Source organism: Acomys russatus, chromosome 18, assembly GCF_903995435.1.
Source record: "Acomys russatus chromosome 18, mAcoRus1.1, whole genome shotgun sequence".
NCBI lineage: Eukaryota > Metazoa > Chordata > Mammalia > Rodentia > Muridae > Acomys > Acomys russatus.
In genome coordinates, this window is record NC_067154.1 from 14,978,253 (window position 1) to 15,001,062 (window position 22,810).

Genomic DNA, 22,810 nt, shown 5'->3' on the forward strand with positions numbered 1-22,810 from the left:
TCCTTAACACCAGGGTCACCAGCATGGGTGTCCTCTTGGTGGCTTTTGTTGGTTGTGGAAGCACTGTCTCCCCAGTGGCAGAGTCACCCCCTACTGTTGTGGCTAATTTAAATGGTATGCCTAATAAATGTTTATTATTAGGTGGTATTATGGCAGTATTCTCTGACCCTCTACCAATCAAAGAAAGATACAGCTTCCTCCTCCTTGTCCTCTTGGTCCCTCAATGCCCAACCTGTGAATCCCAAACTCCACCTCCCTTTCTTCTGCCAAACCCCAAGCTTCAACATTTTTTATTAACCAATCACTTTAAACTTTCTGTGATTCCACCATCTTTTCATGTACTTAAAAAATAATATTCACCTAGACCTGGTGGCTCATACCTAAAATCTGAACACTTGGGAGGCAGAGGCAGGAGGATCTAGAGTTTGAGGTTAGTCTGGGTCACACAGTGAACTCACCACAATGCACTTTTCTGTTAGTTTGTGGCCTTATAGAGGGCAGGCCTGGTGCTGGAATGGTGTCTTGTAGATAGTAGATTCCTAATAAAAAATATTCCTTGAATTTTGAAAAACAAACAAAATGCTAGTAGCTTATATTTATTTGCATGATCTGTATGCTAATACTGTTCTGCAAGCTTTGCACACCCACAAAGCCCTTCCCATCAGCCTGTGAGGTGGGCTTTGCCACCGTGTACACTTAGAGGTAAGAAAACAAAGCCATTGGAGGTTGATAAACTTGGCTGAGGTCATGAGCCAGTTAAAGAGCTGGAGCTGGATTTGAACCTCTGCCCCTGCTCCCTGGAATACAAGGACAAATGCTTGAGCCTTGGTATGGTTGGGTATGCTTTGAGGATGCACCCTAAAGTTCATGCACCGGTCCTCAGTGTGTGGGGGTTTTGAGGGGTGGGGCCTTCAAGAGAAGTAAAAGATGATGAGATCAAAGGAGAGAACTCCTTCAGGAGGGGTTAGTGTTGTTCTCAAGGGATTTCAGTCAGTCCCCAAAAGTGCATGTTTCTATAAGAAGAGCAAGCCTAGTCTTTGACTCTCACTGGCTTCCTTTCTCATGATGGGGTCTCTTCACACATGCTGCAGCCATTACAAAGAAATCTCCCACGAGGCCATTGGCATAGGTCAAACAGATGTGGTCTCCTAACCCAGGGCTTCCAAACCTATGAGCTAAAGGCATTTCAGAGGCTACACTTTACAAGAACATGGGCTTTGCTGTCATGTCACTGGAATACGAACCTGCCACTTACCAGTGATTGCTAGTCACTGTGGTGCTAGAAGGTCTACAGAGCATGGTGCTACTGGACAATTAGGATTTACCTAAGAGTAAGACAAGCACCTAATGTTCAACTTAGGCCTGGCATCCAGAAGGCTCCAGTAGGGAAGAGGTGGGACTGTTATCAAGGCTGTGTGGGTTAAGTCCAGTGCAGCCTGTGCTGTTATTCAGAGGCACTAAGCTTGCTTCAGGATATCCTGTCAGCTCCGAAATGCTGAGGCCAGGTTCACACACAGCTGCCTACCTTAGCATGGGTAGGGGAATCTGGCCAGTGGTTCAAATTCAGGAGCAAACAGAATCTGTGACTTCCCTGACCCCTCTAAGAAAATGTCCCTCTAGACTATGTTACTCTTCTGGTAGCATCCTGCAGGACATATTGCTTGATTCAACAATAAACTTACTGTCCTTACCAGGCCTGTGTAACTAGGTTTCAAAGTTGGGTCCTCAGTCTAGCAGCTGGGTACCCCTACGATTGTCAGACATACAGATGCTAAGGCCCTGGAATCAGAGGCTCCAGGAGGAAAAGATCCTCGTGTCTCTCCTGCCTACTCTGGAGAAGAAAGCTCAATGTCCTCCTGTCACCTCCTTGAGATCACTCTCCTCCTGGTGCAGGGGACACAGTCCAGCCACCTTGGTGCATCTATGTCCCTGGAGAACTGTGTTTCTGCACTGATGAGGAGACCCAGAGTCTAGTTGGGTCAAGTGCCTAGCCACTGTCATGCTGGGTCCCCTCTGTGAAAAGGTCCAGGTCTCTAACTTTGCCAAATGTCATCTGGCCCAAGGATTGATTGACACCCACCAGAGGTTGTCTTAGACTGAGGTCTGGGTGGATCCACTGTGTGCTTGACTAAGTGAACTCTTTTCATAGAGATTCTTATTTTTTCCAGATAGTTTCATTCCTAGCTGTGCTGGAAGTGAATGTGACTGCCCTAACCTTTTCATGAATTTGCCTCTTCTAAGGGAACGAGATCATACATTGCTGTAGAGATCAGTGGAAACATTTCTGGAAAATGCATTATCAGTCAGGAAAAAAGAGAGGAGCTGTGGTCAACAGAATACCCCACTCTCCATGGAGGGCTCAGTAGACTGTGGCCTTGTGCACCTCTTCCATGGTGGCCTGTGCTCTGTTTCAGTCACTATGATGTATCGTAATAACATACCAGGTGCAAACAACCTACCAAGAGAAATAGTTTATTTGGGTTCATGGTTAGGTCTTGGCTCTGCGCTTCTTCTGAGCAGGTACTGAGGTAGATCATCACTGCAGAAGGGAATGGCAGAGCAGGTCACTTCATGACACCCAGAAAGAAGACAGAGAGAAGACGTGGGAAGAAGAAAAGGAAGAGGAGGACAATGCCAAAGGGAAGAGAAGGGATATGTTTCTTGTTTTCTCTATCACTCTCTTTTTACCTTTTCTAGTTCTACCTATAACATCCATTGCTGTGTCTCTCTGTATCAGCAGTGCTCAACCTATGGGTTGTGACCCTTCTGAGCAGTGGTTCTCAACTTTCCTAATGCTGTGGGAGCCTTCAATACAGTTCCTCATGGTGTAGTGACCCCACCCCCAACCATAAAATTATTTCATTGTTACTTCAAAACTGTAATTTGGCTACTGTTGTGAATCATAATATTAATATCAGATATGCAACCCCAAGGGGTCACAACCTACAGGTTGAGGACTGCTGCCATTGGAGGTCAAACAACCCTTTCACAGGGGTCCCCTAAGCCCATCCCTAAAGAGGGAAGACACATTTTGTTTTGAGGAACTCAGAAGAACATGATAATATAGCCTCTGGTGTGGGTGTAAGGCAGAAATTCTCAACTTGTGGGCCATGACCCCTCTGGGAGTTGGACAACTGTTTCACACCAAAGTTGAAACAAGATCAGATAGCCTGCATTTCAGATATTTGCATTGTGATCCATAAAAATAGAAAAATTACAGTTATGAAGTAGCAATGAAAAATAATCTTATTGCTGGAGGTCACCACAACATGAGGTACTGTATTAAAGGTTCCCGCGAGGGAACTTCTCAAAAAGCAGAGAAGATACCAGGGATGGTGCTCCAGGAGGCAGACAGCTGTGATCTGCAGCGTGGCAATCACTCTGTCTGTCCTCAGGACACTCTGGCATTGGCCCAGATGTCCCAGCCACTGAATACCATCTACTTCTCTGTCATCTAGGAGGTCAGCTCCAGCCAGAATAGGAAATGGCAGCTTGGTCTTCGAGGAAGTATATTGGGATGTTAGAAACTCAATAGAAAGGCAAGAAGGAAGGTAGGGTGTAAATAGACCTTGCTGTACTTACATTCCAGGGCCCTACCCACAGCACTTCTTACCCTGGAGCTGGTACCCAAGCAACCCTGAGACAGCATGAACTTAGACACAGTGAACAGTGCTTTTGAGAGAAGATGTTGGGAGCATTCCTTGATTTCCTCATCCTAGTTAATTTTATTGCCCATTGCCACAAAGGACCAAAGCAGAGCTTAACACACGCTGATGTCAGCTTCTGACAGAAATGTGGGTGTTCCCAAAGAAAGTACCCCCTAAACCAGCCTAGACCCCAGCCTCTGATACCAACTCCATCCTAACACGGTGATGTGCTTGTGCCCTTGGTGTAGAAGGTACTTCCTACAGGTGGCCACCTTAGCATCCCTGGTGACTCAGGACCATGCTGGCTAGCACTATGGCTGGACTGGCTCCCTTCTGCTCTTGAGCTGCTGTTGGAAGTCTGGAGGAGCAGGGACAGCTCCCACTCCAGCTCCTCAATCCTCTGAGCCAGGTGGATCCTCTGCACCTCCAGCATCAGCGCCTGTGTGCTCTTCAGGATAGAGCAGACATAGAACAGAGAGAAGTGACCTCCCAGAGACCTCACTTCCCATTGCCCTTTGCCATGCTGATAAGTACCAACATCCTCTCACTCTCGAGAACGCATCTAGAGATACCTCCAGGGCCCACAGTCACTTCATGGAAACACAGCATTCTCAATGTTTGCCATTCAGGTGTAAGATAGCAGTCAAACAAAATCACTGCACAGTTAGTAAATATAATCATTTGGAATCAATACTGAGCATTTAAACCTCATCCAAACTATAGGCCTTCACCTCAACCTGCTAGTTCCTTCCTCACCTTGGGATATTTTTAGTGACTATTTCTTTTTTTAATATCCTTTTTATTAATTCATTCATATTACATCTCAATTGTTATCCCATCCCTTGTATCCTCCCATTCCTCCCTCTCTCCCGCTTACCCCCTGCTCCCCTCCACTGTGTCTGTGACTGGGGAACCTCCTCCCCCTGTATATGCTCATAGGGTATCAAGTCTCTTCTTGGTAGCCTGCTATCCTTCCTCTGAGGGCCACCAGGTCTCCCCATCAAGGGGACATGGTCAAATATGGTGCACCCGAGTTTGTATGAAAGTCAGTCCCCACTCTCCACTCTTCACTCAACTGTGGAAACTGTCCTGTCCATTAGTTAGATCTGGTTCAGGGTTCAAAGTTTACTGCATGTATTGTCCTTGGCTGGTGCTATAGTTTAAGCAGAACCCCTGGGCCCAAATCCACCTTTCATAATGTTCTTCTTGTAGGTTTCTAGGACCCTCTGGATCCATCTATTTTCCCATTCTCCTATATTTCTCTCACCTAGAGTCCCAATAGGAAGTCTTCCCCTCTGTCCCACTTTCCTGGTAAGTGAAGATTTTCATGGGACATGCCCCTTAGGCTATTGTCCAGATATAAGTGAGTATATACCATTTGAGTCTTTCTGCTTCTGGGTTAACTCACTCATTATGATCATTTCTAGTTCAATCCATTTGTCCAAAAATTTCGGGAATTCCTTGTTTTTAATAGCTGAGTAGTATTCCATAGTGTAAATGTACCACAGTTTCCCTATCCATTCTTCTACTGAGGGACACTTAGGCTGTTTCCAGGTTCTGGCTATTATGAATAAGGCTGCTATGAACATGGTTGAGCAAATGTCCTTGTTGTGTGCTGGAGCATCTTCTGGGTATATTCCAAGGAGTGGAATAGCTGGGTCTTGATGAGGCCCTATTCCTAGTTTTCTGAGATCATGCCAGACAGATTTCCGAAGTGGCTGCACTAGTCTGCATTCCCACCAGCAATGAAGGAGTGTTCCTCTCTCCCCACATCCTCGCCAGCCTGTGGTGTCACTTGAAGTTTTGATCTTAGCCATTCTGATGGGTGTAAGATGGAATCTCAGAGTCATTTTGATTTGCATTCCTCTGATGACTAAAGACGTTGAGCATTTCTTTAAGTGTATTTGATATTCCTCTGTTGAGAGTGAAGCTGAACCTTCTCTTTCCCTTTGTCCTCCCTGGGTCCCCCTCTTCTGTTACTCCCTGCCCCTGAGGGTGACAAGAGCATCTGGCACCAGGCCCTCCACAAGTGGAACTAGCTTCATAGCTGTCCACTGGAACAGAGGAAGGAGCCAGACCCTTGGCTCAGCATGAAGCCCACAGTTCAGCCTCCACAGAGAGCCTCATGCTCTGTGCAGACTCAAAGCATGCCCATGTGTGCCCTTCATCTTGTTCTTTTGTTGCTTTTCTTATGTATCCATCTCTGGAGACTCCAGCCAAGGTAGGACAACTCAGAAGACACAGAACATGGAAAGTCTCCGGGGACCAGAAGCATGCTTTGTCTTCCAGGCAACATCTTCTGAGGCAGACTTCATAGCTTAGGCTAGCCTGGTACTTGTCATGTAGCCAAGGCTGACCTCCAAACTTCTATCTCTGTCTCTCTGTCTCGCTATCTCTGTCTCTCTCTCTGTTTCTGTCTGTCTGTCTGCCTGTCTGTCGCTCTCTCTCTCGTGTGTGTGTGTGTGTGTGTGTGCGTGTGCGTGTGCGTGTGCGTGTGTGTGTGTTCTTATTGCATGTGTTGGAGACCAGAGAAGAACTTGTGGGAGCCAGTTCTTTCTTTCCACCATCTGGGTTCCAGGAATCACATTCACCCAAGCCACCAGTTCCACAACAAATGCCTTCATGTGTTGAGTCGTGTTGATTTTCTGTCTCCATATCTCAGGTACTGCGTTTACTTTACAACACCACTGAACCTGGTACAAGAGCTATTTCTGTTAATCCTTCTTGTACTTCTACAATCTCTGTAGCTATGAATGTCCTTAGAGAGCCACACCCCCAACTTCACAGTGGAGGCCTCCCTGTCTGCAGTCATCCCTCGGTCCTCCTCACTTAGCCTTTCATGTACCAAACAAAATGCAGCACACAGGCATGGCCACACAGGTCATAACCTCTCTGTGCAAGGGGCTCTGAACCCATAAGCTCCCCCTGCAGACTGAGGAACTGAGGTGTTCTCTGGGTGGCCTTACCATAGAGGTGTTGTCTTCCCCTGGGGAGGGTTGGGCCAGTCTGCCATCTTCCTTCTGGAGCTCCAACGCCTGAGCACTGAGCCAGAAGAATTCTTCATTCAGCTCATCCAGCGTGTCTTCCACCTGCCACGTCTTTTTCTAAAATCAAGAAACATTATTTGCTTTCTTTCTCTCTCTTAGGGCTCAGCCTTGTCTTCCAAGACTGGCCTTGAACTTTGGGGTTCAACAGATCCTTCCTAGGGTACCCCGGTAGGCTACGTAATAGACATATGCCACTGCGAGCAGCCTCAGACTATAGCTGGTGCTGCAGAACTAAGCCTGGGCTCCTCAGGAAAGCTCTCTATCACTGAGCTCTGTCTCCAGGCAGCTCCTCATCAATTTTACTTCCATTCTCATTTTGCTAGAATGCCCTTTTTCTGCTACAAAGGGCCAATGATATGGGCCACTCTCAGAGAGTTCAGAACTTGAAGAGTCAACCCATACCTACAGGAAAGACAATTGTAAAAGAACATGCTGAACTGCAGGAGCAAAAAGTCACCTGGCCTGGAAGTGAGGTCAGAGAGAAGAAATTTCAACTGAATCTTAAAAACTGGACGAGAGTTACCTAGGTGGAGATTGGGGGGAAAGCTAGTATAAGCAAACAGAACAAACAGCATTTTACAAAAGCGGAGACATGAGGTAGCACAGAGAATGTTTATCCAGCTAGCTGCCCATCCATCCACCCACCCATCCATCCATCCATCCACCCACCCATGCATCCATCCATCCATCCACCCATCCATCCACCCACCCATGCATCCATCTATCCATCCACCCATCCATCCACCAATCCATCCATCTATCCATCCATTCATCCATCCATCCATCCATCCATCCATCATCCACCTACCTGCCTATTTACTCAAATCACCATGCATTTACCCTACCGTCACCCATGTATCCCTTTACATATCCATCTATCATCCTTCTCTCCATCCCTCCACCCTTCCATCTACTTATTTATCAATCTACCCAACTTCTCAAACATCTATCAATCTATGTTCCCACCTACCCTCGCGAATATCTTCTCCCACTCTGCCTATGCATCTATAAATCATTATTCATTCAGTCAGTCATAGATAAAGAATACTTATTGAGAGTCTGGAGAAATTGGTCAGCTGTTAAGAATACTTGTTGTTCTTTCAGAGGACCTAGGTTTAGCTCCCAGTACCCACATCCTGTCTTACAACTGTCCATAAACCGATGCCCTCTTCTAAATTCCATGGACACAAGGTGTGTAGATGGTACACAGACACACATACAAGCAAAATACTCATATACATGAAATAAAATAAACCTTTTTTAAAATTTGGAAAGAAATGTTTACTGAACACCCACTATATATTGAGACAATGTTTGGGGACTCCATTAGTGAACTTCTGTAAGTTTGTGGTCTCTCAAGAAAGACAGTAGACAAGGTAAGTGGTCATATGTGATAAACAGTGTCTGAATAGATGATAGCTTGCTGTGGGAAATAGTTTAAGTTTGGCAGCATGGAAGTTGTTTAGAAAAGTGGAAGAGGGTGCTAGGGAAAGGTACATAGTTACAAGCATGGATAGCAGGTCACCAAGGGCCTGTGTACTCTTCCTGCCCTTGAGGGATCAACAAGAACTACAACTGAAAGCATCTTCCTGGTTATAGACTCCACATGGATGCGGGTGGCAGCATGCTCAACTGGAAAATAAATGGTTCAGACTCCCTCATGGAGCTGACTGCAGTCCTGAATTTGGGCTAACGCTGTTGTGGAGTGGACACTAGACAAGAGGAGCTAAGTCAGGTATAATGGTTTGTGCCTTTAATCTCAGAACTCAGGAGCCTGAAGCAGGAGAATTGATATGCATTCAAGGCCATCCTGGGCTACAAAGTGAGATATTAAAAAAAAAAAAAAAAAAAAAACCAAGTGAATTCCATTCCCAGCATCCATGTGGGAGCTCACGACCTTCTGTGACTTCAGTCTTCTGGTCTCCACCTGTGTTCTGTGGCACATGTGTACTTGCACTCACACACAAGAACACATAAACACATGCACAGGGGATAGGGAGAACAACTAGAAAAAGGACAGCAAAAAAAAAAAAATCATGAAAGCAATCACATTCACAATACCTAGGAACAAATTTAACCACATGTATAAATGATCTCTATTGTGAAAATTGAGAAAAGCAATGAAAGCCATGGAAGAGAATGGACCTCCACAGACAGACAGACAGACAGACAGACAAATCCCATGTTCATGGATTAAAAGAATGAAAATTGATAAACTGACCATACTTTCCAAAGTAATGTATTGATTCAATATATGTTTTTGTCAAAACACTAATGATATTATTCATATAAATATACACATAAAATAACACTCATCAAATTTGAGTAGAGTAATAAAAGACCCTGAACAAAGTAATCCAGAGATTTAAAAAAAAAAAAAAAGAGGCATTATAATATCTTACTTTAAAGCATACAACACAGGACTGGAGACTTAGTTCAGTGGTTAACAGCACTTATAACTCTTGTACAGGACCCAGGGTCAACTCCAGCAGTCATGTCGCAGCTCACAACCAACTGTAATTCTAGTTCCAGGGGACCCAAAACCCTTTCCTGACCTCTGTAGACACCAGACATGTATGTGGCGCATATACATATATGCAATCAAAACACCCATACATGTAAAATAAGAATTAAAAAATAACAAAACATACTACAAGTTGGGCATGGTGGTGCATGCCTGTAATCACAGCACTTGAGAGGCAAGATGATCTGGGTTCATGGGCATTACAGACTACTTGGAAATCTGAGGCAGTCTGGGTTACATGGAGCCTTGGATCAAGCCCTGTCCCCCTCCCTCAAATATAGGAACTGATAGCCAAATTGTAATCACTAAAAACAACCTATAAACATTTGTCTTTATGTCTACTGATAAGTGTTGTCCTCACTTCTCATTAAAGAAACTTTGTGTTGCCACGGAGACCACTACAGAAAAACCACAACCAATCAAAATGCAGAGTTGTGGAGCCCAGTACGGATGGATACACCTACAGGACATTCCCACAGCTAAGGCTTGGGGAATATTGATGAAGAGGGGCCCATAAAGATTGTAAGGGCCAGAGGATCCAGGGAGTTTGCTATGAGCTTGCGTCTCCTGGCAACAACAGAAGCTACACCCACATCACTCACATGAGAACCTCACCAACAGGACAGTCCAGATCTGGGCTGAACAAGGAGGACATTAATGAACATGCCAAGAGGGACATGGAAAAGCCCACACGGTCTCAATCCTACACTAATAGCTACAGGCAAGTGAGGAAAGCTGGAAATTAGAGGGGCATTCCTTCCCAGGAGAGAGCACATCAATTTATGATCCAGTGCCAAATGTTCATCCCCGAAAACACACATACACCTAAAAATACATGGACCAAATAGGATATATGTTTGAATACATATATGTACGTATATCATGTACATATATTCACATGGTTCCTATTAATGAAAAAATAGAACATAATTTGAAGGAGATCAAGGAGGGATATTTTAGAGAGATGTTGTGATTTATTATAATCACAAAAATAAAATGAACTTCATAGGCTTCTATTTTCTGTCCTTCAGAATATGGTCACCAGTTACTAAGTACATTCTGATTAAATGAATGGCTCCCCTGACCCCGATTCTCTATTCATAAATTATCTCTTCTGCTGATACAATTTTCTCCAAAATTGTTCTTGATTTCTGTCTTCCAGTTTTGCAAAGTGACTAGGTTATGAGCATCGTTGACAGAGAGGACAAAGGGACGCACAAAATCCTGGGTGGGGGCAAGGTGGGTGGAGAACTTGGCCCAAGTTCCAGGGAGGTACCTACCTGCAAGTCAGGTCTGTGTCTGAGTTCGGCCCCAAAGTTCCACTTCTCAGGAGTTGGGGTCTGAGCATCCCTTCCTTTAGTGTCCTGATGGGGCAGATGGAGAGGTTCTGGGGCCTCCTGGGGCCTGTGGATGAGGGAAAGAAAGGTCCCATTTAGACTCTACAGGCAGTAGGACAGCCCACCTCAGTGTAAGCTGGATGAAACAATAGCCATTGTCCACTACTGCCACACAAATTAGAGTTATCTCAAAGGAGGGAACTTCAGTTGAGAAAACACTTCCATAAGATCAGGAAAGTGATGATGGAGGAAGGTACAGCCCATGGTGGGTGGTGTCATCCATAGGCTGGTGGTCCTGACTTTTATACAAAAGCAGGCTGAGCAAGCCAGTAAGCCTCACCCCTCTGTGGCCTCTGCATCAGCTCCTGCCTCCAGGATCCTGCTCTGCTTGAGTTCCTGTCTTGGCTTCCTTCAAGTATGGACTATGATGTGGAAGTGTGAACCAAGTAAACCCTCTCCTCCCCCACTTGCATTTTGGTCACGGTGTTTCTTCAAAACAATAGACGCTCTAACTAAGACAACCATCCCTGGGGGGAACTCTGGGGTGGGGGAGAAGTACTGAGAGATCCCCATGGAAACCTTCAGTAGATGTGGGGCAGTGAAAGGAAGAAGTAGGGAGGCTGAAATGTGAAGTCTGGGATCTGCCTGCATCAGGTGGGCTCAGTCTCACAGGTGTAATAACTTCTTCAGTGACAACACGGATCGCCTCAGCGGGAATAAAGAACCTCCAACCCCCTGTGTCTGGATTTAAGTGTTTTACGACTTCAGATAAAGTTGTGTTGTGAAAAATAAGATGGCCAGACCCAGCGATCTAAAGGTTGTCTTTATAAGCACCTCTGCGTGGCCCATCAGGCCAGTCCTGCCCCACCTTATGCTCTGGAGATCCTGACCATGGACCTGAGGCTGTCCCGTCATGGGCGAGTCCTTCTGGCTGGCGGAGTGAGGTTGCTCATCAGATTGACTAGAAGCCTGGAAAGAACAGTGTTGTCATCTATAACCACAAACAGGGTGCTGGCATTTCCCACCAGAATTCATGGCCAAGTGGGAGAGCAAGGTCCCAAGGAGTATGTAAGTGTGCATATGTCCATATGTGGCTGGTTGCGTGTCTTAGATATGTGCATGCATGTTGGGCCTGTGGGTCCCACTTAGCTCCACAGGCAGACAGTTTTGCTCACACACAGGTACATATGTGCATCATAGGCCCATGGGTCCCACGTAGCTCCATGGCCGAAGGGTGACAGGCAGGCTGTCCTGTTCATTTGCTTGCTTCTGTTGGCCTCTCACCTTTCTGCTGGCCCCAACAGGTGGCTCACGTGCCTGAGAAAGCACAGATGCCAGTGCAGTGATGGCTCTGTTAAGTTCTGGCTGGAAGCCTAAGGCAGAGATATTTGGAGTACAATCTGGGAAAGACAATCAAACAGACATAGTCACACCTCAGCCCACCACGTGATGCCCACTTTCTGAATTCTTGAGTTCCTAAACTTGTGTGGGGATAACCATATGTCTGTCCCCTTCTCGTTATCTTTTCCCTTTTGTGCCAGAACCTACTCCATGCCCCTGTCGCCGAGACGGTCACTTTAAAGTGCTAGATGCTGTGGACAGAGCCTTGACCATATGAGGAGGTGCTCTGTGGGTGAATGTACACGTGATTTTTTCCCTCTGCGTGTTGATTTCTTGATTGTGTTTATCAAGAAAATATTTATAGATGTATTGATCTCTTATATAAATCTCTCCATAGTCTCCTTTCTCCAGCCGTGGTCACCGTGTATCCCTGCAGAGACATCTCCCTCTCTCCTCCACACTTGATGGCACTCTACCCTGTGTAGCCTCCTGGGGCTTCACAAGGAGAACATGACATTCCATCCAGGGAAGTTTTCTGGGGCTATAGAGCAAAGATTTATATTTCCTGAGTGTAGATTAATTGCATTTTTTTTTTTTTTTTTTTTTTTACTGTTTGATGGAAGTCCGTGGCTTGTCGTTTGGGAGAGGAGCATAGACCCTTACCAAGGAAAATCCCCAACCCTCTGCCTTGCAGAACCTGATGGTCCAGGATGGACCATCTAGCCACCAAATGTATCCTGTCAGTGAGCAGCCGGGATAGGTGGGGCCATCTGGACACAGCTGCACAGTTTGTCTTGGGCAGCTTTCGGAGGAAACAGGCTTTCCTGGGCCTCCTCGCAATCATTGGCCAGAGATGCTAAGGCTGGAGTGTACTAACCAGAAGGCCAAAGAACAGAACTGGCGTTGAAGGAAGCCCGCCCTGTCGCCGTGTGGGTGTTAGACAGGATCCAGAAGAGTTTCTGGTGGGTGTCTGACCCGATTTACAAACCCCTTCCCAAGACCAGTCATTCACCCAACAACAGGGCCTGGGACCCCTATGATGCTTGTAATACATAACAGTGGCGTCCCCTGCTATCCGCATCACGATGCAAACCACACCCCCAGACTACGACGGGCCTGGTACTGTCTGCTGTGATTGGATGCTGGGCATCACGTGACATCACTAAGTGGAGTTGCACACCCAGGTAATGACCCTCCCCAACCACGCCCGCCTCTCACCTGCTGCAAGCTGCCAGGATTCTGTCTGAGATGCTGCAGTGCAACTGGCTCTCGCTTGTTGTGGTTCCCCATTCTCCCCAGTATCTGTTTCCATGTGGCTTTTGACCCCTGAGGGCTCAAGGTGTTTGTCCCTGACTAGAGATGGAAGTTCTATTTGGCTGAGGCCCTGCAGAAAGTCCTAGAAGAATCAGAGCCGAGTTACATCTTAGTAGTGTGGTCTCCATGGGCACAGGCTGTCAACAGCATAGTGGGCTGCTTCCTGAGTGGTTGCCCAGGAGAGGGGCTGACCTGGAGTCCCTGCAGCTGCTGTCTTGCGGCCCCGTAGAAGGCCTGAGCATCCTTCCTGTGCCTGCTTAGCTGAGCTGCTATGTGCAGAGTCTGGTCCTCCAGTTTGTCATAGAGAGTGCGCACGCTGAAGTCCTCCAGAGTCAGGGCCTGGGGTCGCTCCCCTGTAGGAGGAGATCTTGGTGTGAGCTCTAAGAGGACCTGAATTGTCATGCTCCCCTTAAAATGAGGGCCCTTCTCCTTCCCACTCCTGAGCTGAGCCAAGGCTGTTAGAGAGTTGTCCTTGTCTGTAGAAGAACTGACTAGCACAGTGACTAACAATTGGAGAGTCTTGTCTCCAATCCAGGGCTACCCTTTCTACACCCCATACTTGCTGAGGACCCCTGAAGACTCATAATCTTGGCCTCAGGCTTTCTATCTGTAAAACGGAGACAACACACCTGGAAACACCCATTTGTTAGTGTCAGTGGGAGGCTCAGCTAGGTGAATGAAGTCTTATGGGCCCATTGCTACTGTAGACATACGAGGCACTGTACCCAGAAGGTGTTCCTGGTAAAGGTGTTGGGACGCATGCAGAGTGAAGGGACTTGCTGCAAATTTGCCAGTACCTGCACCCCGAGTCACATCCTTCTCTCTAGGATCAGCTTCATCCCCTGAGGCCCGAGGACCAGGGTCTTCATGGGACAGGAGGCTGGAAGAAAGATCTGGCCTCAGCATGCAGACACACACAGATCCCGCAGGGAAGCCCCTCACAGGTCACTGGAGGGTACTCTGTCCAGAGTCTACAGGACCAGGGCAAAGGCCACCAGTGCTTGGGGCTTAGGAGGGACAAATGGTGCTTACAGCAGCCCCTAGGTGGGGCCAGTCTAGCACAGAGGAAGAACTTACTTGTCCCTGGGGGACACAAAAGCAGCAGGAGCAGGAGGCTGCCCCGTGCTTCTCCATTGAGGTCCCCAGGCCTTTTGGGGGGACACCTGAGGCACGGCAGGTTTCAAAAGGAGTCCAAGGCCAATGAGGAGAGCTGTTGACAAGCCAGCAGCCAGTAGCACCCCTGAGTGTAGGAAAGGGAAGGGCTTTGTGTTGGGTCCTCAGATGTCATTTCCTGACCAGCCTCAGCAGTATCCCTAGCAATGGGCAGAGCTACGTTTCTCCTGGTCTTAAGACCCAACACTGAGAGCTGAGATGGTGCTGGATGGGGACAAGCAGGAAGGAGGGTGAGAAAGCCACAATCAAAGCTCCTGTGGGACCTCTTCTAAGTGCCACTCTCAGGACCGATGGGCTCAGTGGTACAGGAAGGCAGGATGAGACAGACCACTCCAAAGGATGAAATTCAGGTGTCAATTGACACCTTCACTTAAGGACAACCTTTAGGTGTCACCTGTAAGACTGTCTCCCAAGTCACGGAAGAGCTGGCTCACACCATTGTCCTGAAGTAAGGTCCCGCCCACCATGTCCGAATTGGTACCTGTGATGACTGGCCAGTTTGGGCCTAGGGTCAACGCCCTGTGCCTGAGGACCCCGAGCCTGCCAAGCTGATATGGAGAAGATGGTTGCACAGGGGACAGGCCAGCACCACAAGCTGCCCCCTCCTCCTTCACCAGCACCACTGCAATATTCTCAGGCCGCGCATTGTCTTGAAACACATAGGTGCCTGGATCTAGGAACTGGTGGGCAAACCTGGGGGGTAGGGGTAAGGAGACAGAAGACAGGGAGGAGCTGGCCTTCATAGGCCGCTCAGGCCAAGCTGAGTGTGCTACCTTTGGACTATGCCACGAACCCTCGATACATTAAAACAGCCTGTTCCACATAAACTACCCACAATGCTCCACCCTGCAGAGGGAGGACAACCTCTTAACAGCTCTGCCTACCTAATCCTGCCCACCTCAATTCCAGATGGACCCCTTCACCACCTGAGTCTAAGCTTTCTCTGGCCTGGCTTCCCATCGGGAAGGCCAACTACACCTCTTCCTCCCCCATTCCCAGGCAGCCCAACTGTGTTACCCTGAGAGGCTGAGATTTGTCTCTTGAACTAAGTGGTCTAGTCTCCTGAAGGCTCCGAAGTCCCAGTGGAAGTTGCTGTTAAGCAGGTGCTGCCTCTGGTACGTGGGGTAGTGACTGGCCGACCTGTCTGAGGGATGCAAGTGGGCAGGGATGAGGTCCGCACACTACCCCAAGCCCAGCCCTGGACAGCCTCAGTGCAAAGCTCATCACCCAAGCCTGATGTGAGTGGGTAGAACTGAAATGTATGTCTAATGAAATGACACATTCCACCACAGCCTCCTTGGGGTGACTTGTATGAGCCTAGGTCTCAAGCAAGCCCTTCTATTCCTCTGACCACAGAGAGTCCTCCAGAGTCAAGTGGTTTCGGAATGGTAGCCAGGCTCTCATCACCTTTGTAACAAGCCCAGCTGATTCTCTGGCACATGAGATGTAGTTTGCTTACCAGGGTCCAGCAGGGTCACTGGATGCTGTGGGATGATAGGGTAACTAGGCAACTAAGGGATAAACCAGGCTACCGGCAGAGGCACCAGGTGGCTCTATTTGAGATGGGCCTCTCCAGTGATGGAGAGAGAGCATGACAAGACTCGCTTCACAGACATTAACAACAAGATTTACAGAAAGAGGGGTTTCCCAGGTCCCAGTGGGTTCTGGGAAACCAGTGCACACAACCAAACATGGAGCTTATTATTTTAGGCTCATGTTCATCTCTGTGGCTTCTGCTTTTTGCCCTGCTTCTCCCTGCTTTAAGTACTGTAGTGCCCGTGTGCCTGGCCCTACTTCAGACTACCTTGATACCCCAGGTGGGACAATAGTCTAGATCAATGCGTGGTAACTGAGTGGGCAGGACACATCAGCCTACTCCATGACAGTTGTAGGGAAAAAAACCCCTTTGCTGAGGTACACTGAGGGCTCCGGACTAATGTTCAGTGAATAGAATGCAGGTGGCTGAAGGGGATGAGATCAAGACTGGGAAGGACCCAGGCTTTCTCCTCCATCTACAGACAGCTGCTTGTTCAGGGGGATCAGCCTGCTCTGTGAGATACCCAGAGGAAAAGGTAAGCATCCATCACTGATTGATATGCCCCAGTAAGGGGGGCTGCGTGGCTCTTCGAAGCTGCTCCATTCTCAGGCACGGCAGGATGACTATGTCATAACTCTGAAAATGATCAATGAGCTCCGAGGCAGGGCGTGGCACAACCTACTTCAGTCCCCGCCTTCTATACCCAAGGCATACAAATCTTGCAGGACCCTGAGCTTCAGGGAGAGTCACAGGATGTTGGGACTGGGATACATGCTTCATTTTATGCCTTAAAAAAACAAGGACACTGAGGTTCAGGGATGCAAGGGGCAAGTGGGTTGAGAGCTATGTGCAGTAGATGGTGATGGCTTCCCCACCCCCCACCCCTGTGTCTCTGTGTGAGATCACCTGTGTGGGCAGAGTGGGTTGGAGAACCAGGTTGTGGAGGGAGATCAGGTCCCAGCTCTTCAGGTGGCACTTACTGTGGGGAAGAAGGTGGAGTTGGAAGAGGACCGCATCACCAGCTGCTAGGCAGATCACTGGGTTCGGAATCTGGTGATAAATGTTGGTGTGCTCTGGGCCTGTTGTCCTGTGATGCCTCTGATGCCAGGGACTAGATGCAGTTGTTCCTGGAATAATTGGGGTAGGCACAGTAGAGAGCTGGGCCTGACTGAGAGGCTCATCAGTCCCATCTTTGAGGAGCAGGCCCATCCTTGGGAACCTCTTTTTATGAATGCCTCTCCTTTGGGTCTTGAGGTGGCCTCTGTCACACTCTCATCGCCCAAGCTCTAGACCCAATGAGGGGCTTATGGGGGCTATAAGTGGGCTATTGAGGGGCCCTGCCTTATCTTTCTTGGGGGAACAAAGCCACACCTTTTCCTCAGTTTACCTTGGAGCAAGGAGATAAGCATGTCCACTCTGGAGACAATGAAACCGAAGGTTCCATGGGGGCCAAACTGGACCAGGTGGACCCTGGCACTCCCTGGAAATAGCAGGTCAGGGCCCAGAGTTTCCAAGACCTCCTGAAAACACACAGCATCAGACACCAGAGCAGGACAGAGTGGCCGGGAACAACAAGGAGAGCTCACTTGGAGTTCTGTGGATGCTTGGGGCTTGATAATGTGGCCCTACTTCTCTCAAGTCATCTCCTTCCTCATCAACCGCTGCCCACACCCTGGTCCCTCATTCTTTTTAGAAAGCAACTGGATTTCAGTTGAGGCCTCTGCTTGAGTCAGTCAAGACTCCACCCATTTCACCATAGATAAGCTGTCTAACCCCAAACCAGAGAACCACTGTGACCCATGAAAGACAGAAGACAGAGCTGTCTAGTAGACAACTCTGCCAGGACTAGGCCTAGGCTCCCATCCCTTCCATATGAGAAGAAACATCAAAGATTGTGGATAGTCGTGGCAACGTCACCGTAGCTGTAGCCTACACCTGCCCTGAGCTGAGAGGCTTGGTCCTCACACCATTTGTGTGACTATGATGAGTGGATTCTGCTCCTAGACATCACCTCACCTGCTCTAATATTGTTATGTGATGCCAAGACCCTCCAATGTCCCTTATGACATTCAGACTGCATGGTGGACATTGCCATAGGAATATAATGTGTCCTGCCTTCCCTCAATCCACAGAACGGAAAGGTGCTCAGACAGCAAACCCAGGCAGGGAAGACAGTTAGCAAATGGGATTTCCCCTCCACTGAACAGTTCCTTTTCAATCAGTGCTGTGTGACCTCCTCTTTCCATCCCTAGAAGGCAGAAGGCTGTGCTGCGTGACTTCATCTTTCTGTCCTCAGAGGCCAGAAGGTTGCTCTCCCAAGCCAGCCTTTCCTCAGTATGCTCACCTTCTGGATGCTGTCCCCAGCCTCACTCTTCACATTAAGGATGAGCTCCTTGCCAGGGTCCCAGGACAAGGAGAGCACAGGAGCATTGGCCAGACATCGAAAGTCACAGAGTTCTTCTGCAGAGACATAGCCTGAGCACTGGCAACTATAGGAGAGGAGAGTGTAGGAGGTGGTCCCAGGGACACAGGCCCTCTAAGAACAGTAGGTAGATTCTTGGTCCATCCCAAAGGAAATGGGATGCTTTCTCAGAGGCCATTCTACAAGAATGGAGGTCAGTTATAATAATGCCTTATGGGATAGGGCCCAGACCCTGCTTCGTTCTGTGCTGCATAGTCTTATGTCAAATTGACACCCAAACTAGAGTTATCTGAAAGGAGGAAACCTCAACTAAGAAAGATCTGGCCATAAAGCATTTTCTTAATTATTAATTGATGGGGGAGGGCCCTGTCCATTGTGGGTAGTGCCAGCCCTAGGCTGGTGTTCCTGGGTAACAGAAGAAAGCAGACTGAGCAATCCAGGGGAAGCAAGACTAGTAAGCAGCATCCCTCCATGGTCTCTGAATCAGCTCCTGCCTCCAGGTTCCTGTCCTGTTTGAGTTCTGGTCTTGACTCCCTCCAGTTAAACCCTTTCCTCCCCAACTTGCTTTGTGGTCATGGTGTTTTGTCAAGGCAATAGAAAGCCTAGATAAGACAGCCACACAGGAGGCAGGACTTTTCCCACAATAGAAGCAATGCAGAAGACAAGGAAGACGACAATGTACCAGAATCCCAGCTCCAGGCATCTTACTGAGAAATACGTGGGAAGTGTCCCACATGGCTAGAAACACTCCTGATGGAGGAGAAAATAACCCCTCCGCACCAGAGCTTGGATTTCAGCTTAGCCTATGGCAGCAGCAAGTATTTACATCTGAACCAGGGCCTGGGGTGTGACCTCATGGGGTCACCTTTCCCTAGCCCTGTGCTGCAGACCCAAGCTAATGCTGCCAAGGGCTCCCTTACGAAGTGTGGACCCAAGAAAGTCTCTGGAAGGAGGTCTCATTGGGCTAGGTACCCCACTGGGCCTAGGTTCAACTCCACCCTTCAGAGGAGGCCCTCTGGGTTTGCAAGAACAAGTGAGGAGAGGCTTTTGTGTTCACTCACATTCCCAGAGTTGCGCTTAGCTTTCCACCTCCTGAGCCACAAAAGGAGGTACAATTATACTGCTGAGGAGACACGCACTCACGGGTAGCAGCCAGGCGGACATCTCCAGGTGGGCAGTGCTGGGCAACCTATAGGAGTTGGCCAAAAAAAAAGAAAAAAGAAAAGTCTTGGCCTTGATGCCCCTACAGGTCTGATAGAAGTATTCTCAGCTTTTAAGAACATTCCAGAGTCATGGGAAGGGTTGCTGCCTTGAATGTGACTGGAGCTAGTCATGGGATGCTTCCTGGATATGGTAATGGTGAGACTGGCTATGTCATCACGTATTAAACAGGACAGTAGGGACAGGAGGGAGGGCTAGACTACGGTGTAAAACAACAGTTCCGTGGGCTCGACTGACATAGAGGACCCTTTGCAGGAGGAAGTGATATTCCATGAGGCCACCCTTGTTTTATGCTGTGTGGCTTCCTGGGAGCATGAAACTGAGGGAGGAATCAAGGGAGCTGTGGTCCTTTCCTTAGAAGACACCTGCCCATGTGGATGGCCCAGCCACCAAGCCCTTAATTAACCAGATGTGACCATGCCTCTTCCCGACCAAAAAACATTATAATTACTGAAATAGTAAAAATGCTATTATAATGTGAACAATGTATAAAATATGTACTGGCATATAAATGAAAAATTCATGAGGAGGCAACCAGATTTGGACAGTCGTGGTATTTGCATCTGAGCTTGAGCCACTGGGAGATATAGGTGAGGAGGCCCCAGGCCACACTAGATCTCTGACAGAGGACAACAGGGTTGCTTAGGAAGGCAGGTTCCTGAGGATGAACAGAGGCTTGCTGAGGGCAGAGAGGAGTCTGGGAGCTCTTCATGAAGACACTGTTCTAAATGCACCCGTGAACGGGCTAGGTAGACTCTGCAGTCTAGGTTAGACTGGGGGGGTGGAGGGGGGGGCGAAGGGGCGGGCTGCTGGCAGCGGGGGGGGGGGGGAGGGCGGGGGCGGGGAGGAGACACTGGGTTTGGGGCTGTGTCCTAGGGAGGTTGCCTCTGAGGGCTCCTGCAGTGGGTGGAGCCAGCCTGGAGACCAGTCAGAGTAGGAGTGATGGTAGCAATGGAGGAGACCAGGGATTTGGTGTTGTGGGCTGCAGTAAATCGGAAGGGCGGAGGGTGGCCCGGCCCCGACCTGAGGAACGACATAAGAAAGCAGGACTGGATAATGACATGAAGGACACAAAGGCTCAGGTTACTGCGGGGGTTTTAGGTGTTCTTGGAGGGCTGGCAAAAGTGGCTGTGTGTGAGTCCCAGCTTTGAGGGTCCCTGACTCAGTGCCGGAAACAGGATGCAGAGTGCATGCCCAACCAATGTTCCCGTGCTGGTGCTGTCGCTGCAGTTTCAAGGGGAACAGGGCCACCTACGCTCATAGGCAGGTCCCAGTCAGGAAGCAACTGGTACTCCTAGAGGGCAGATAAGACAGGGTCCTTAGAGTGCTGGACTCTAGCTGCCTCAAGTCCAAGGCCACAGCCAGGTTGGCAAGTGCTGCCCTCTAGTGGAGGAAAGATGGAATGACTCATCTTTCTGGCTTGGCGGGGATGGGGAGTCTTGCTATTCCTTAGCTAGAGGACAGAGCTTCCCTATGACCTGGGTGTGGGGGGCCTTAGGATCCTGACTCAAAAACCTTCTCTTTGGCTCTAGGTATAGGCTTGGGGTTGCCTGTTACATGAAGACTGTGGTTCAAAGATGAAATGTATACACAGGAAGAGTTTATCTGGAATGCAGATCTCTGCAGGTAGGAGAATGGGACCTATAGGGAGAGACCCAGTAACCCTGGGACAGCACAGAGGAATTTGCATTAAATGCTTGGGGGTAAAGAGAGGTTGTACCTGCGTGCAATCCCAGTACAAGGAAGGATCAAAAATTCCAAAACCAAACAGCAGAAGCCTTGCTAACGACACAGCTATGTTTCCGAAGGAATCAGTTTAGAGTGATGGGTGCTCACACTGCTGCCATCCGATGCTGCCCAGAGTAGGGATGGGGTGACACTCTTCTATTGGTCTGTCAGTCAGCCCAGGCAGTCAGGAGCCTCCTGCTGGCCACAGCCCTCTGGTTTACATGTCTCAAGAGATGTGCACAAGGCAGATCTGCATGGCCACTGCTACCTGCTATTCCCAAGACGCCAGCTTGTGGGCAGCCCTCGGAGTCACCTGGGGAGATCCCTGTTTTTTATAGGTGATGGTGGCACAGTGGCCTGACTTCTCTGAGGCCATGCCAAGAAAGGTCTTGTTGCAGGGGTAGCACTCCCCCCACCACCACCACACACACACACATAGAATCTGGCACACGCAAAGCGCTGTTCCTGGAACCCCACTCGTGTAATGGCCCATGAGCTGTTCATCTTCTCTCCCCCATCTGTCCCCCACCTGCTGAGCCTACCTCGGGTTGGCAGTCCGCATCACTGTGGCTGTTGCTCTCCTGGTCACTTTCCAGACCCCTGTGGTCATAGGAGACATGTCCAGCCCGGCAGATGCAGGAACCGTCTGACTTCTGGAAGACCCGGTTCAGACCTCGACAGGAACAGGTAGAAGCACCTGGGGACAGAGAAGTTGGCTTACCTCACAGGCGTTCAGCAGGTGACTGCCCCATCCAGTCCTCTTGGAGTTTAGGATCCAGCTACAGAACTCATAAGCCAACTTTACCACATCCCTGACCTCAGGGGACAGTCAGAGACACGTGAAGCCCCGGTCAGTCAGTTTCAACCCCGACTTTGCATTGATGCATCTGAGCACATGTGTGCAAGGTGCCCTTTGGGACCACTTCAACCAGTGGTTCTCAACCTTCCTGATGCTGCGGCCCCCGAATTCAGTTCCTCATGTTGTGGTGACCCCGAACCACAAAATTATTTTAGTTGTTACTTCGTAACTGTAGTTTGGCCACTGTTACAAATCCTAGTGTAAATATTTGTGTTTTCAGATGGTCTTACATGACCCTTACGAAAAGATCGATGGTTGACTCTCCCCTCAGAGGGGTCACAACCCCCAGGTTGAGAACCACTGACTTAAATAGGTCTCTCTAAGGTCAGGACAGGGTATATACTTTGTTTGTTTGTTTGTTTTTGTTTTTCCAGATAGGGTTTCTCTGTGTAGCCTTGGCTGTCTTGGACTAACTTTGTAGACCAGGCTGGCCTTGAACTCACAGCGATCCGCCTGCCTCTGCCTCCCAAGTGCTGGGATTAAAGGTGTGTGCCTTTAATAAAAGGTATATACCTTTTATAGTCAGTCCCCTAGGATCTTCCTGTGAAGTCTGGCTGAGGCCTGCTAAGCAGCCATAAGCACTGCATCAGGCTGAGGGTTCATTATCATGCACATAGTGTGATCCTAATCCTAGATCACAAGCCAAGTTGGCTGCTTCCA